Source organism: Betta splendens, unplaced genomic scaffold, assembly GCF_900634795.4.
Source record: "Betta splendens unplaced genomic scaffold, fBetSpl5.4 scaffold_25, whole genome shotgun sequence".
Classification (NCBI taxonomy): domain Eukaryota; kingdom Metazoa; phylum Chordata; class Actinopteri; order Anabantiformes; family Osphronemidae; genus Betta; species Betta splendens.
In genome coordinates this window covers 27,501-42,383 of record NW_026577844.1, presented here as the reverse complement: position 1 = coordinate 42,383, position 14,883 = coordinate 27,501, and the positions used below count along the sequence as shown (strand labels likewise).

The 14,883-nt window shown below is 51.4% G+C and overlaps 6 non-coding genes and 4 pseudogenes across 6 annotated transcripts; all 10 read right to left on the bottom strand.

Moving 5' to 3' along the window:
* Positions 1-366: 366 nt before the first annotated feature.
* LOC114850499 (5S ribosomal RNA) lies at positions 367-486 on the bottom strand. The gene has a single exon (XR_003784843.1). It is a non-coding gene; the product is annotated as a 5S ribosomal RNA (ribosomal RNA).
* A 536-nt stretch (positions 487-1,022) lies between these two features.
* Positions 1,023-1,141, bottom strand: LOC114850509 (5S ribosomal RNA). Its single transcript, XR_003784847.1, has one exon. It is a non-coding gene; the product is annotated as a 5S ribosomal RNA (ribosomal RNA).
* A 538-nt stretch (positions 1,142-1,679) lies between these two features.
* Positions 1,680-1,798, bottom strand: LOC114850508 (5S ribosomal RNA). The gene has a single exon (XR_003784846.1). It is a non-coding gene; the product is annotated as a 5S ribosomal RNA (ribosomal RNA).
* A 533-nt stretch (positions 1,799-2,331) lies between these two features.
* Positions 2,332-2,450, bottom strand: LOC114850510 (5S ribosomal RNA). Its single transcript, XR_003784848.1, has one exon. It is a non-coding gene; the product is annotated as a 5S ribosomal RNA (ribosomal RNA).
* Positions 2,451-2,987: 537 nt separating this feature from the next.
* LOC114850500 (5S ribosomal RNA) lies at positions 2,988-3,096 on the bottom strand (annotated as a pseudogene).
* Positions 3,097-3,632: 536 nt separating this feature from the next.
* Positions 3,633-3,751, bottom strand: LOC114850498 (5S ribosomal RNA). Its single transcript, XR_003784842.1, has one exon. It is a non-coding gene; the product is annotated as a 5S ribosomal RNA (ribosomal RNA).
* A 535-nt stretch (positions 3,752-4,286) lies between these two features.
* Positions 4,287-4,405, bottom strand: LOC114850511 (5S ribosomal RNA). Its single transcript, XR_003784849.1, has one exon. It is a non-coding gene; the product is annotated as a 5S ribosomal RNA (ribosomal RNA).
* A 538-nt stretch (positions 4,406-4,943) lies between these two features.
* On the bottom strand, positions 4,944-5,067 carry LOC114850501 (5S ribosomal RNA; annotated as a pseudogene).
* A 539-nt stretch (positions 5,068-5,606) lies between these two features.
* LOC114850502 (5S ribosomal RNA) lies at positions 5,607-5,724 on the bottom strand (annotated as a pseudogene).
* A 537-nt stretch (positions 5,725-6,261) lies between these two features.
* Positions 6,262-6,379, bottom strand: LOC114850504 (5S ribosomal RNA; annotated as a pseudogene).
* Positions 6,380-14,883: the final 8,504 nt, after the last annotated feature.

Genomic DNA, 14,883 nt, shown 5'->3' with positions numbered 1-14,883 from the left:
TAAACAAATCAAATAGAGAGAAGCTCAATTCATTACTTGTAATGTGTCACCGACCATAGGCATGAACTGTGAACAAAGCAAAGGCAGCACTGTGACTGAAAACAGAAAATTCTTGCAGGTAATAGCGTCTGTTGTCTAAGAACGATGCAGTCATTGAGTTAACAACTAATTGAACAATCTAGGTGAAATGTCAAATACATAAAACAGAAGTAATAAAAACAATAGTTATTAATTGCAGAGGATAGGTCATAAATCATATAATAACTGTATAGAATAACAAAGAAAAAACTTTTCCCATAACACGGTGCAGTATAATACAGACCTGAGCAAACAGCCTGCTCTGCTAGGGTTGAGGAGAAATGTAAAAGCTTACAGCACCTGGTATTCCCAGGCGGTCTCCCATCCAAGTACTAACCAGGCCCGACACTGCTTAGCTTCCCGAGATCAGACGAGATCAGGCGTGCTCAGGGTGGTATGGCCGTAAGCGAGAGCAGAGAGTGACAGGAGCTCTTTTAAGCTTGGCAAGCCACGCCGTTGCATCCACTTGTCTGAATGTGGCGTTTATAAAGGACTTAGAACATTTTGGGACGTACACAGAAGGTGGCCATTTTGGCCTTAAACACAATATCCCCTTTTTTGTATTTCGCTCTCCCTTTAAACAAATCAAATAGAGAGAAGCCAAAATCATTACTTGTAATGTGTCACCGACCATAGGCATGAACTGTGAACAAAGCAAAAGCAGCACTGTGACTGAAAACAGAAATATTTTGCAGGTAATAGCGTCTGTTGTCTAAGAACGATGCAATTATAGAGTTAACAAATAATTGAACAATCTAGGTGAAAATGTCAAATACATAAAACAGAAGTAATAAAAACAATAGTTATTAATTGCAGAAGATACCTCATAAATCGTACAATAACTGCATAGAATAAGAAAGAAAACACTTTTCCCATAACACGGTGCAGTATAATGTAGACCTGAGCAAACAGCCCGCTCTGCTAGGGTTGAGGAGAAATGTAAAAGCTTACAGCACCTGGTATTCCCAGGCGGTCTCCCATCCAAGTACTAACCAGGCCCGACACTGCTTAGCTTCCGAGATCAGACGAGATCGGGCGTGCTCAGGGTGGTATGGCCGTAAGCTAGAGCAGAGAGTGACAGGAGCTCTTTTAAGCTTGGCAAGCCACGCCGTTGCATCCACTTGCCTGAATGTGGCGTTTATAAAGGACTTAGAACATTTTGGGACGTACACAGAAGGTGGCCATTTTGGCCTTAAACACAATATCCCCTTTTTTGTATTTCGCTCTGTCCCTTTAAACCAAAACAACTAGAGAGAAGCCAAAATCATTACTTGTAATGTGTCACCGACCATAGGCATGAACTGTGAACAAAGCAAAAGCAGCACTGTGACTGAAAACAGAATATTCTTGCAGGTAATAGCGTCTGTTGTCTAAGAACGATGCAATTATTGAGTTAACAAATAATTGAACAATCTAGGTGAAATGTCAAATACATAAAATACAAGTAATAAAAACACAAGATATTAATTGCAGAAGATACCTCATAAATCATACAATAACTGCATAGAATAAGAAAGAAAACACTTTTCCCATAACACGGTGCAGTATAATGTGGACCTGAGCAAACAGCCCGCTCTGCTAGGGTTGAGGAGAAATGTAAAAGCTTACAGCACCTGGTATTCCCAGGCGGTCTCCCATCCAAGTACTAACCAGGCCCGACACTGCTTAGCTTCCGAGATCAGACGAGATCGGGCGTGCTCAGGGTGGTATGGCCGTAAGCGAGAGCAGAGAGTGACAGGAGCTCTTTTAAGCTTGCAAGCCACGCCGTTGCATCCACTTGCCTGAATGTGGCGTTTATAAAGGACTTAGAACATTTTGGGACGTACACAGAAGGTGGCCATTTTGGCCTTAAACACAATATCCCCTTTCTTGTATTTCGCTGTCCCTTTAAACAAAACAACTAGAAAGAAGCCAAAATCATTACTTGTAATGTGTCACCGACCATAGGCATGAACTGTGAACAAAGCAAAAGCAGCACTGTGACTGAAAACAGAAAATTCTTGCAGGTAATAGCGTCTGTTGTCTAAGAACGATGCAATTATTGAGTTAACAAATAATTGAACAATATAGGTAAAATGTCAAATACATAAAACAGAAGTAATAAAACAATAGCTATTAATTGCAGAGGATAGGTCATAAATCATATAATAACTGTATAGAATAACAAAGAAAAAACTTTTCCCATAACACGGTGCAGTATAATTTGGACCTGAGCAAACAGCCCGCTCTGCTAGGGTTGAGGAGAAATGTAAAAGCTTACAGCACCTGGTATTCCCAGGCGGTCTCCCATCCAAGTACTAACCAGGCCCGACACTGCTTAGCTTCCGAGATCAGACGAGATCAGGCGTGCTCAGGGTGGTATGGCCGTAAGCGAGAGCAGAGAGTGACAGGAGCTCTTTTAAGCTTGGCAAGCCACGCCGTTGCATCCACTTGCCTGAATGTGGCGTTTATAAAGGACTTAGAACATTTGGGACGTACACAGAAGGTGGCCATTTTGGCCTTAAAACACAATATCCCCTTTTTTGTATTTCGCTGTCCCTTTAAAACAAAACAACTAGAAAGAAGCCAAAATCATTATTTGTAATGTGTCACCGACCATAGGCATGAACTGTGAACAAAGCAAAAGCAGCACTGTGACTGAAAACAGAAAATTCTTGCAGGTAATAGCGTCTGTTGTCTAAGAACGATGCAATTATTGAGTTAACAAATAATTGAACAATCTAGGTGAAATGTCAAATACATAAAATACAAGTAATAAAAAACACAAGATATTAATTGCAGAAGATACCTCATAAATCGTACAATAACTGCATAGAATAAGAAAGAAAACTCTTTTCCCATAACACGGTGCAGTATAATGTAGACCTGAGCAAACAGCCCGCTCTACTAGGGTTGAGGAGAAATGTAAAAGCTTACAGCACCTGGTATTCCCAGGCGGTCTCCCATCCAAGTACTAACCAGGCCCGACACTGCTTAGCTTCCGAGATCAGACGTGCTCAGGGTGGTATGGCCGTAAGCGAGAGCAGAGAGTGACAGGAGCTCTTTTAAGCTTGGCAAGCCACGCCGTTGCATCCACTTGCCTGAATGTGGCGTTTATAAAGGACTTAGAACATTTTGGGACGTACACAGAAGGTGGCCATTTTGGCCTTAAACACAATATCCCCTTTTTTGTATTTCGCTCTCCCTTTAAACAAAACAACTAGAGAGAAGCCAAAATCATTACTTGTAATGTGTCACCGACCATAGGCATGAACTGTGAACAAAGCAAAAGCAGCACTGTGACTGAAAACAGAAAATTCTTGCAGGTAATAGCGTCTGTTGTCTAAGAACGATGCAATTATTGAGTTAACAAATAATTGAACAATCTAGGTGAAATGTCAAATACATAAAACAGAAGTAATAAAAAACAATAAATATTAATTGCAGAAGATAGATCATAAATCGTCCAATAACTGCATAGAATAAGAAAGAAAACACTTTTCCCATAACACGGTGCAGTATAATGTAGACCTGAGCAAACAGCCCGCTCTGCTAGGGTTGAGGAGAAATGTAAAAGCTTACAGCACCTGGTATTCCCAGGCGGTCTCCCATCCAAGTACTAACCAGGCCCGACTCTGCTTAGCTTCCGAGATCAGACGAGATCGGGCGTGCTCAGGGTGGTATGGCCGTAAGCGAGAGCAGAGAGTGACAGGAGCTCTTTTAAGCTTGGCAAGCCACGCCGTTGCATCCACTTGCCTGAATGTGGCGTTTATAAAGGACTTAGAACATTTGGGACGTACACAGAAGGTGGCCATTTTGGCCTTAAACACAATATCCCCTTTTTTGTATTTCGCTGTCCCTTTAAACAAAACAACTAGAAAGAAGCCAAAATCATTATTTGTAATGTGTCACCGACCATAGGCGTGAACTGTGAACAAAGCAAAAGCAGCACTGTGACTGAAAACAGAAAATTCTTGCAGGTAATAGCGTCTGTTGTCTAAGAACGATGCAATTATAGAGTTAACAAATAATTGAACAATCTAGGTGAAATGTCAAATACATAAAATACAAGTAATAAAAAAGACAAGATATGATTGCAGAAGATACCTCATACATCGTACAATAACTGCATAGAATAAGAAAGGAAAACACTTTTCCATAACACGGTGCAGTATAATGTGGACCTGAGAAAACAGCGCCCCCTGCTAGGGTTGAGGAGAAATGAAAGAAGCTTACAGCACCTGGTATTCCTAGGCAGTCTCCCATCCAAGTACTAACCAGGCCCAACCCTGCTGAGCTTCCGAGATCAGACGAGATCGGGCGTGCTCAGGGTGGTATGGCCATAAGCTAGAGCAGAGAGTGACAGGAGCTCTTTTAAGCTTGGCAAGCCACGCCGTTGCATCCACTTGCCTGAATGTGGCGTTTATAAAGGACTTAGAACATTTTGGGACGTACACAGAAGGTGGCCATTTTGGCCTTAAACACAATATCCCCTTTTTTGTATTTCGCTCTCCCTTTAAACAAATCAAATAGATAGAAGCCAAAAGTCATTACTTGTAATGTGTCACCGACCATAGCATGAACTGTGAAACAAAGCAAAAGCAGCACTGTGACTGAAAACAGAAAATTCTTGCAGGTAATAGCGTCTGTTGTCTAAGAACGATGCAATTATTGAGTTAACAAATAATTGAACAATCTAGGTGAAATGTCAAATACATAAAACAGAAGTAATAAAAACAATAGATATTAATTGCAGAAGATAGATCATAAATCAGTCAATAACTGCATAGAATAAGAAAGAAAACACTTTTCCATAACACGGTGCAGTATAATGTAGGACCTGAGCAAACAACGCCCGCCCTGCTAGGGTTGAGGAGAAATGTAAAAGCTTACAGCACCTGGTATTCCCAGGCGGTCTCCCATCCAAGTACTAACCAGGGCCCGACACTGCTTTAGCTTCCGAGATCAGATCGAGATCGGGGCAGTGCTCAGGGTGGTATGGCCGTAAGCGAGAGCAGAGAGTGACAGGAGCTCTTTAAGCTTGGCAAGCCACGCCGTTGCATCCACTTGCCTGAATGTGGCGTTTATAAAGGACCTTAGAAGCATTTCTGGGACGTACACAGAAGGTGGCCATTTTGGCCTTAAACACAATACCCCCTTTTTTGCGTATTCGCTCTCCCTTTAAACAAAACAACTAGAGAGAAGCCAAAATCATTACTTGTAATGTGTCACCAGACCACTAGGACATGAACTGTGAACAAAGCAAAAGCAGCACTGTGACTGAAACAGAATATTCTTGCAGTAATAGCGTCTGTTGTCTAAGAACGATGCAATTATAGAGTTAACAAATAATTGAACAATCTAGGTAAAATGTCAAATACATAAAACAGAAGTATTAAAACAATAGCTATTAATAGCAGAAAGATAGGTCATAAGTCATATAATAACTGCATAGAATAAGAAAGAAAACACTTTTCCCATACCATGGTGCATTATAATGTGGACCTGAGCAAACAGCCCGCTCTGCTAGGGTTGAGGAGAAATGTAAAAGCCCACAGCACCTGGTATTCCCAGGTGGTCTTCCATCCAAGTACTAACCAGGCCCGACCCCTGCTTGCTTCGAGATCAGACGAGATCGGGTGCGCTCTGGGTGGTATGGCCGTAAGCGATAGCAAAGCATGACAGGAGCTCTTTTAAGCTTGGCAAGCCACGCCAGTGCATCCACTTGCCGGAATGTGGCGTTTTTAAAGGACCTAGAGCATTTCTGGACGTACACAGACGGTGGCCATTTTGGCCTTAAACACAATACCCCCTTTTTTGCGTTTCGCTCTTCGTTTATAAAACAAAACAAATAGAGAGAAGCCAAAATCATTACTTGTAATGTGTCACCAACCACAGGACATGAACTGTGAACAAGCAAAAGCAGCACTGTGACTGAAAACAGAATATTTTGCAGGTAATAGCGTCTGTTGTCTAAGAACGATGTAATTATAGAGTTACAAATAATTGAACAATCTAGGTAAAATGTCAAATACATAAAACAGAAGTAATAAAAAACAATAGCTATTAATAGCAGAAGATAGGTCAGAATCATATAATAACTGTATAGAATAAGAAAGAAAACACTTTTTCCCATAACACGGTGCAGTATAATGTGGACCTGCGCAAACAGCCCGCTCTGCTAGGGTTGAGGAGAAATGTTAACGCTTACAGCACCTGGTATTCCCAGCGGTCTCCCATCCAAGTACTAACCAGTCCCGACCTTGCTTATCCTCCGAGATCAGATGGAGATCGGGCGTGCTCAGGGTGGTATGGCCGTAGCGAGAGCAGAGAGTGACAGGAGCTCTTTTAAGCTTGGCAAGCCATGCCGTTGCATTCACTTGCCTGAATGTGGGCGTTTTTTAAAGGACTTAGAACATTTTGGGACGTACACAGAAGGTGGGCCATTTTGGCCTTAACCTCACGCAGCTCTCATTTTTAGACCCCACGAGGGCAACGGAGGAGGGTTTTACATCTGACCCCACAAGTGGGTGAGGATGTGCAGTGGGGGGGTGGTGGTCGGGGTCACGCCAGACCCCAGGAGGAAAGCGAACGTGCAGGGTTAGGAGGAGGGAGGTGGGGGTCACGCCAGACCCCAGGAGGAAAGCGAACGTGCAGGTTAGGAGGAGGGAGGAGGGGGTCACGCCAGACCCCACGAGGACACAGAACGTGCAGGTTGGGAGGAGGGAGGAGGGGGTCACGCCAGACCCCAGGAGGAAAGCGAACGTGCAGGTTAGGAGGAGGGAGGTGGGGGTCACGCCGGACCCCAGGAGGAAAGCGAACGTGCAGGTTGGGAGAAGGGAGGAGGGGGTCACGCCAGACCCCAAGAGGAAAGCGAACGTGCAGGTTGGGAGGAGGGAGGTGGGGGTGACGCTCAACCCCACGAGGACACAGAAAGTGCAGGTTGGGAGGAGGGAGGTGGGGGTCACGCCGGACCCCAGGAGGAAAGCGATTGTGCAGGTTAGGAGGAGGGAGGTGGGGGTCACGCCAGACCCCACGAGTGCACAGAAAGTGCAGGTTAGGAGGAGGTAGCTGGGGGTCACGCCGGACCCCACGAGGACACAGAAAGTGCAGGTTAGGAGGAGAGAGGTGGGGTCACGCCGGACCCCAGGAGGAAAGCGAACATGCAGGTTAGGAGGAGGGAGGTGGGGGTCACGCCAGACCCCACGAGTGCACAGAAAGTGCAGGTTAGGAGGAGGTAGCTGGGGGTCACACCGGACCCCACGAGGACACAGAAAGTGCAGGTTAGGAGGAGAGAGGTGGGGGTCACGCCGGACCCCAGGAGGAAAGCGAACGTGCAGGTTAGGAGGAGGTAAGAGGGGGTCACGCCGGACCCCACGAGGACACAGAAAGTGCAGGTTAGGAGGAGAGAGGTGGGGGTCACGCCAGACCCCACGAGGACACAGAAAGTGCAGGTTAGGAGGATCCACAGGTTGGAGGATGGAGAATCTCTGTCTGGAGAAACTGTGTGTGTGTGTGTGTTGTGTGTTGTGTGTGTGTGTGTGTGTGTTGTGTGTGTGTGGTGTGTTGTGTGTTGTGTGTGTTGTGTGTGTGGGAATACAAGGAGGGCCGTGACGTTGTGTGTTTCCAAGTTGGAAACTTTTGTCCTCCAGGTTGGAGAAAATCCCAGGTTGGAGAAAAAAAAAAACAAAATACCCAAATTCAAAATGCTTTTGCTTTATTTTATTAATTATTTTTCTTTTTCATATTACACTTTGTTTGTAAATAGTGTTACTACACTGACAACAACAAAAACATCAACAATAGTATAAAACACACGGAATATTATTAGTATTATGAATATTATTATTTCATTTTCTAATGAACAAACAAATTATCTTCAGGAGCGTTGTGGGTCAGTCTGAACAGCAGAAGAGCAAATGTCTGTGGCAGATGTATCTCTCGCACCGATGGCAAACGTTGTTTGTTTTGCGGTCCCTCGCGCGCGGACAAATTTGACACCTTTTCCTCTTGCCCTTTTGCGCCCGGTCGCTAGTGGCGGAACCAAGGGCGTCGTGTTCTCCTCCATCACACTCATCGTCCCCGTCTTCACCCCAGACGAGGTCTGCGGTGAGGGCCTGCTGCCGCTGCCGCTGCTGCCGCTGCTGCTGCTCCTGCTCCTGCTCCTGCTGCTGCTGCCCCGAGTCCGGAAGAGCAGGACAGGGAGCGGGAGGAGGACCCGCACGGGGGTCCCGAACCCCCTTCTGAAGCGTCCGCACGAGCGAGGCGGACGCTTCGCCGCGAGGCGGATGGCGCCTTCTGCGGATGAGAGGAGTCACGAGCGCCTTGCCCAGCTGCACACCCTCCTCTTGCTGCGGTTGCCGGGCATCCAGTCCGGGTGGGCCTCCCGCCACACGACGAAACCGTTGTAGCAAGACACGTCTAGGACGTTGTGAAACACCGCCACGGGCCAGCGCGCCGTCTTTCTCCTGCAGCTGTAGGTTCCTATCACCTTGTCCAGGTTGTCTACGCCTCCCTTGGTGGCGTTGTAGTCTAGGACGGCAAAGGGCTTTTTGTCCCGCCGTCCTGCGTCGACGAGGAGGACATCGTCGGCGGCCGTGGCGGCCGAGTGTAGCGTGCTCATCAGGATCACGTTTTTGTTTTTCTTGGGCACGTAGGACACCAGGACGGTGCTGGGAGTGAAGGCAAACACGGAGGAGAAGGCGCTCCTGCCCTTGATCGAGAGGAGCGCCGGCGGCAATTCCGGCTTGTTCTTGCGAACCGTACCGAGCATGGTGAGCTCCCTGCACAGGAGCCGCTGGCCCAGTTCGTAGGAAGTGAAAAAGTTGTCGCACGTCACGTTGCGAGGCCCGGCGAGCCCTTCTGTGACGTCCGGCACGACCCGCTGGCCCTGCTTTTTTTCAGAAGCTCTCTTTTCTCCTCCTCCTCCTCCTCCTCCTGGCTTGCCGGTGTAAAGCTGCATCTTCCAAGCGTAGCTGGACTTGGCGTCGCACGCCACCCAAAACTTGAGGCCGTATTTTGCTGGCTTGCTAGGCATGTACTGTCTGAAAGAGCAACGACCTACAAAAAATAAAGGTGAGATTTTAAAAATATATTTTTTTACAGAGGTAAAAAAAGAAAGCCTGCTTGCTACGTGTTTTCTGCATGTCTGCGTGTGTGTCTGCGTGTGTGTGTGTGTGTGTGTGTGTGTGTGTCTATGTGCCTGTGTGTGTATGTGTGTGTCTGTGCCTTTGTCTGCATGTCTGCGTGTGTGTGTGTGTCTGTCTGTGTTTGTGTGTCTGTTTCTGTATGTTTTTTTTTTTTTTTTTTTGCTTTACCTCTGAAAGGTACCAGTTGCTCGTCCACCGTCACGTTAGGACCCGGGTCGTAGAGGCTGGGCAGCCGCTCCACCTACGCGTCCCAGACCTCTCTCACGGCTGCCAGTTTGTCCGTCGCTCGCCTGGCGGGTCTAGTTTGGCGATCGTCGAAACGCAACAGCTTCGAGTAAGCGTGAAACACCTTGAGCGACATCGTGGCGCGAAAAATGGCCCTGCCGCTCTCGGCGTCCCACAGGCTGGCCACGGCCTCCCCTCGGGACCTGTAGACGCCGGACAAAATCAGGAGGTGTCACATCCGGGCTTGTCACCCGCCCTTCACACGGAAAGGACTTCCGGTTTTATTTTGTATACTTCCTGTTTCTCCGTTCAGTCCCCGGATCACTCAGCACACCTGTTAGCAGTTTACTAATCAACACCGGTATTTAGCATTCACCCATCACAGACTCCAGTTGCCAAATTGTTGCGTGAGATCACCACTTTCCAGCGTTTCTAGTTCTGCCTTGTTGTGTACCGTGTTCCAGTTCTGACCTCCGATTCTGAGCCTGCCTGATCCTTGTCTGCCTTGATTGTTGCTTCTGCTTGTTACCGACCTCGCCTGCCTCACCACGATTCTTCGCCTGCCGTTTTGGTATTGTACTCACCTCTCGTGTCTGACCCGTGCCTGTCCATGACTACGCTTCTGCCTGATCCTGTTTAACCGGCTAGATCTCCTGTGTATGACCCTGCCTGGATTTGATTCTGCATTGTGGAATAAACGTCATTCTGTAATACCAGTAAACCTCGTCTTGTGCTGTGCATGTGGGTCCGTCATCTACGCCGCCCTGACAGAACAATCTGGCCAGAAATGGACCCAGCCAGCATCGAGAACCTCCGCGCTGCGCTCGCCGCCCAGGAGCAACGGCTCAGCGAGCAGGAGGAAAAGACCAACGCGGCGCTCCTGAATCTGGCGGAGTGCGCCCGCCGTCAGGAGAACGCAGTGGCGGGACTCGTGGAGGCGGTGGGTCGCCTCGCGTCAGGAAACTCCGGTGACACCGCGCCGATCCAGGTTTCAGCGACCGCAGCGGCAAGTGCACCCGCGCGACTCCGCCGGCTCTCCCTCCGGCACCCGACGCACGCCTCGGCGCCGCCAACCCGCTTTTTCCGGTGAGTCAGGCGACTGCCGGGCATTTTCTCACACAGTGTGAGATCCACTATGAACTACACGCTCCCCGCGTTTCCCACCGAGAGAGCTAAGGTGGCGTACGCGGTTTCGCACCTGACCGGAGAAGCGGAGGCGTGGGCAACGGCAGAATGGCAGAACGGGTCGATTCTGCATGTCGTCGTTCAGAGCCTTTTCAACGGCGTTGAAGCAAATCTTCCAGGAGATCACGCCTGGAAGAGAAGCAGCGCAGAAACTCGTGAACATTCGGCAAGGAGGGAGGACCACGGCCAAGTACGCGATCGAGTTTAGAACCCTAGCGGCGGAGGCCGGGTGGGACGCGACCGCCTTGGGCGATGTGTTCATCCGCGGCCTCTCTCGGCGCGTGAAGGACTGTCTAGCGGCTTCGCGGACCTGCCGACCGCCTGAATGCACTGATCTCGCTGGCCATCCAGATCGACCCGACGCTGGGAAGCAAGCGAGCGAGAGCACCGTGGAAAAGCGGAAGTCACCACCAGAGGGTCAGTGTTTCACGACTGGATGGTTCTCCCCTCGACGGAGCTCAGGTACGCCGCCATTACCAGAGAACCCTGCCTGGGACGCGCGCGTCTCACGGAGTCAGAGACACGACGACGCCGCTCCCAGGGGTTATGTTTGTACTGTGGACAGCACGGGCATTTCGCTAATAAATGTCCGCTAAAAGACCTGGCTCACCACGAGCACGGAGGATCGTGGTGAGCCGAGCCATGTTTGGTAGCGCCTCCGCACGCTCACTACCTACCGTCACGCTCTCGACCAGCTCCCATTCCCTCCAGCAGGCGGTCCTCATCGATTCAGGGGCCGATGCTAGTCTGATGGACGCCAGGTTGGTGGAGAGGATGGGCGTCGCCACCTCCCCGCTCGCGACGCCGGTGGAAACCACAGCTTTGGACGGCCGCAAACTATGGAAGGTGACCCCACCACACAGAGGCCGTCACCATGGAGTTTGCTGACGGACACACGGAACGCATCCATTTCTTGGTGGTGGAGGCATGTTACCACCCGGTGGTGTTGGGCCACACGTGGCTGCGTCGGCACAACCCCAGGCTGGACTGGAGAAGCGGTGAGGTAAAGCCGAGTGGGACATGGACTGTAAGAGCACTTGTTTTCAGGCCTCGGCGAAGACGGAGGAGCCACCGATCGGGACTGGGCAGGAAGAGGTGGACCTGACCGGGGTGCCGGCCTGCTACCATGACCTCGCTGCGGTATTCAGTAAATCCAGGGCCATGTCCCTGCCACCCCACAGGACCCACGACTGCGCCATAAACCTGCGGCCCGGCTCCAACCCCCCCAAGGGAAGACTGTTCCAGCTGGCACCAGCCGAAAGACAAGCAATGAAGGAATATCTGGACTCAGCCTTGGCTACAGGCATCATCCGGCCATCCTCCTCTCCAGCAGGGGCCGGGTTTTTCTTCGTGGGAAAGAAGGATGGCACCCTCCGACCATGTATAGACTATAGAGGCCTCAACGACATTACCATTCGGGACTCCTACCCTCTTCCCCTCCTCCACTCTGCGTTTGAACTACTGTCGGGAGCCAAGTGGTTCACAAAACTGGATCTACGGAACGCATACCACTTGGTTCGCATCAGGGAAGGGGACGAGTGGAAGACGGCATTCAACACCCCGAACGGCCACTATGAGTACCTGGTGATGCCGTTCGGCCTCACCAACGCCCCTGCCATCTTCCAGGGATTTGTTAACGAAGTATTGGGCCAAATGATTAACAGATTTGCATTTGTGTATCTTGACGACATCTTGATTTTTTCTAGCACTGAGGAGGAACACCAGAGTCACGTCCGCCAGGTCCTGAAGAAACTCTTGGAACATCGGCTCTTCGTAAAGGCCGAGAAGTGTGAATTTCATGTCAGCACCGTGTCATTTCTGGGTTTCATCGTGTCACAGGGCCGGATCCAGATGGACCCGGCCAAAACCAAGGCAGTAGAGGATTGGCCGACGCCCCAATGTCGGAGGGACGTGCAGCGCTTCCTCGGGTTCGCCAATTTCTACCGCCGCTTCATCCGGCGGTTCAGTAGTATCGCAGCCCCCTTGCACAGACTCACCTCTCTGAAGGCTCCGTTCCAGTGGTCGGAAGAAGCAGAGTCGGCCTTCCAGCACCTTAAACAGAGTTTCACCACCGCTCCTGTGCTTCGCATGCCGGACCCAGAATGCCAGTTTGTGGTGGAGGTCGATGCCTCGGATTCGGGGGTAGGAGCGGTGCTCTCCCAGCGCGACCCAGCCGGAGGTAGGCTACATCCCTGCGCATTCATGTCCCGCAAATTATCCCCCGCAGAACGGAACTATGATATCGGGAACCGGGAGCTGCTAGCGGTTAAGACAGCACTGGAGGAGTGGAGGCACTGGCTGGAGGGAGCGGCGCAGCCTTTCTTGGTCTACACCGACCACAAAAATCTGGAATACATAAAGACCGCAAAGAGGCTGAACTCCCGCCAGGCCCGCTGGGCGCTGTTCTTCAGCCGCTTTCCATTTCCACCTGTCATATCGCCCAGGCTCGAAGAACACGAAACCAGACGCTCTCTCCCGGCTTCATGATCACCCTGGACACCCCGGTGGAGCCGGAGCACATCCTACCGGCGGGGTGCCTGGTGGGGGCAGTTACGTGGCCGGTGGAGAGACGGGTCCAGGAGGCCACCCAGGGTCTCCCCAGACCTCCTGCATGTCCCCCCAACCGTCTGTTTGTTCCCCCAGGTCTTAGAGGGGAGGTGATCCATTGGGCCCACGCGTCTGCCATCAGCTGCCACCCCGGGGCACCCCGCACCGCGTTCAGGGTGGGCAGACGGTTCTGGTGGCCCTCTATGAAATCGGACGTCCGGGAGTACGTGGCCGGATGCTCCACATGCTCGATGCATAAACCGTCCCACCAGCGACCCGCCGGCCTCCTGCGACCGTTGCCAGTCCCACATCGGCCGTGGTCGCACGTGGCGCTGGATTTCGTCACCGGATTACCCCTCTCGGCAGGTAACCGGGTTGTCATGACCGTGGTGGACCGGTTCTCTAAGTGCGCGCATTTCATTCCTCTGCCCAGACTTCCTTCAGCCAGGCAGACGGCCCAAGCCATGCTGGACCATGTCTTCCGCCTACATGGATTTCCGCAGGACATTGTGTCGGACCGTGGACCCCAGTTCGTGTCCCGTTTCTGGAGGGAGTTCTGCGCACTGCTGGGAGCAGAGGTCAGCCTCTCCTCCGGATACCACCCGGAGTCCAACGGCCAGACGGAGAGGGCCAACCAACAGTTGGAAGTGGGACTACGACTGCTGGCGTCGAGGACCCCGGGACGTGGTCCCGGAAGTTGATATGGGTCGAGTTCGCCCACAACACCCTGCCCTGCGCCTCCACGGGTCTGACACCTTTCCAGTGTGCTTATGGCTTCCAGCCCCCTATGTTTCCGTCCTTAGAAAAGGAGGTCCACGTGCCCTCGGCCCATGCTTTGTTGCGGCGGTGCAGACAGACGTGGCTCAGAGCCCGGAGGACGATGCTCCAGGCCCAGGCCCGCTACAAGGAGGCAGCAGACCGCAAGAGGTCCCCAGGACCCTCGTATGAAGTGGGCGACCAGGTCTGGCTATCCACGAAGGACCTGCGGCTCCCGGGCTCCCCACGTAAGTTGACTCCACGGTTCATCGGTCCATACAGTATCGCTCGAGTGATTAACCCCGTGGCCGTGAGACTCTCGTTGCCCAGGTCCATGAAAGTGCACCCGACCGTCCACGTCAGTCGGCTCAAGCCCCACCGCTCCTGCCCTCTGGTCCCGCCGTCCCAGCCTCCACCCCCGCCTCGGGTGGTGGACGGCCACCCGGTCTACTCGGTGCGGGACCTTCTCGACTGCAGGCGCCGGGGCCGCGGGTTCCAATACCTGGTCGACTGGGAAGGCTACGGGGCGGACGAGAGGTCCTGGGTCCCGGCTCGGGACATCCTGGACCGCTCGCTCATCCGGGACTTCCATCGGGCACATCCGGGGGCTCCCGCCCCGGACGGGCTCCGCCGGGAGGCTGAAGCGGCGACGAGGACAGCGCCAGGATCCGGTCCCTCCTCCTGATCCGCCCTCCGCCCGCCCTGGTCGGGGGGGGACTTCCCGTGGGCGCCGTGGTAGACGCCCTGGGGGGGGGGGTACTGTCACATCCGGGCTTGTCACCCGCCCTTCACACGGAAAGGACTTCCGGTTTTATTTTGTATACTTCCTGTTTCTCCGTTCAGTCCCCGGATCACTCAGCACACCTGTTAGCAGTTTACTAATCAACACCGGTATTTAGCATTCACCCATCACAGACTCCAGTTGCCAGATTGTTGCGTGAGATCACCACTTTCCAGCGTTTCT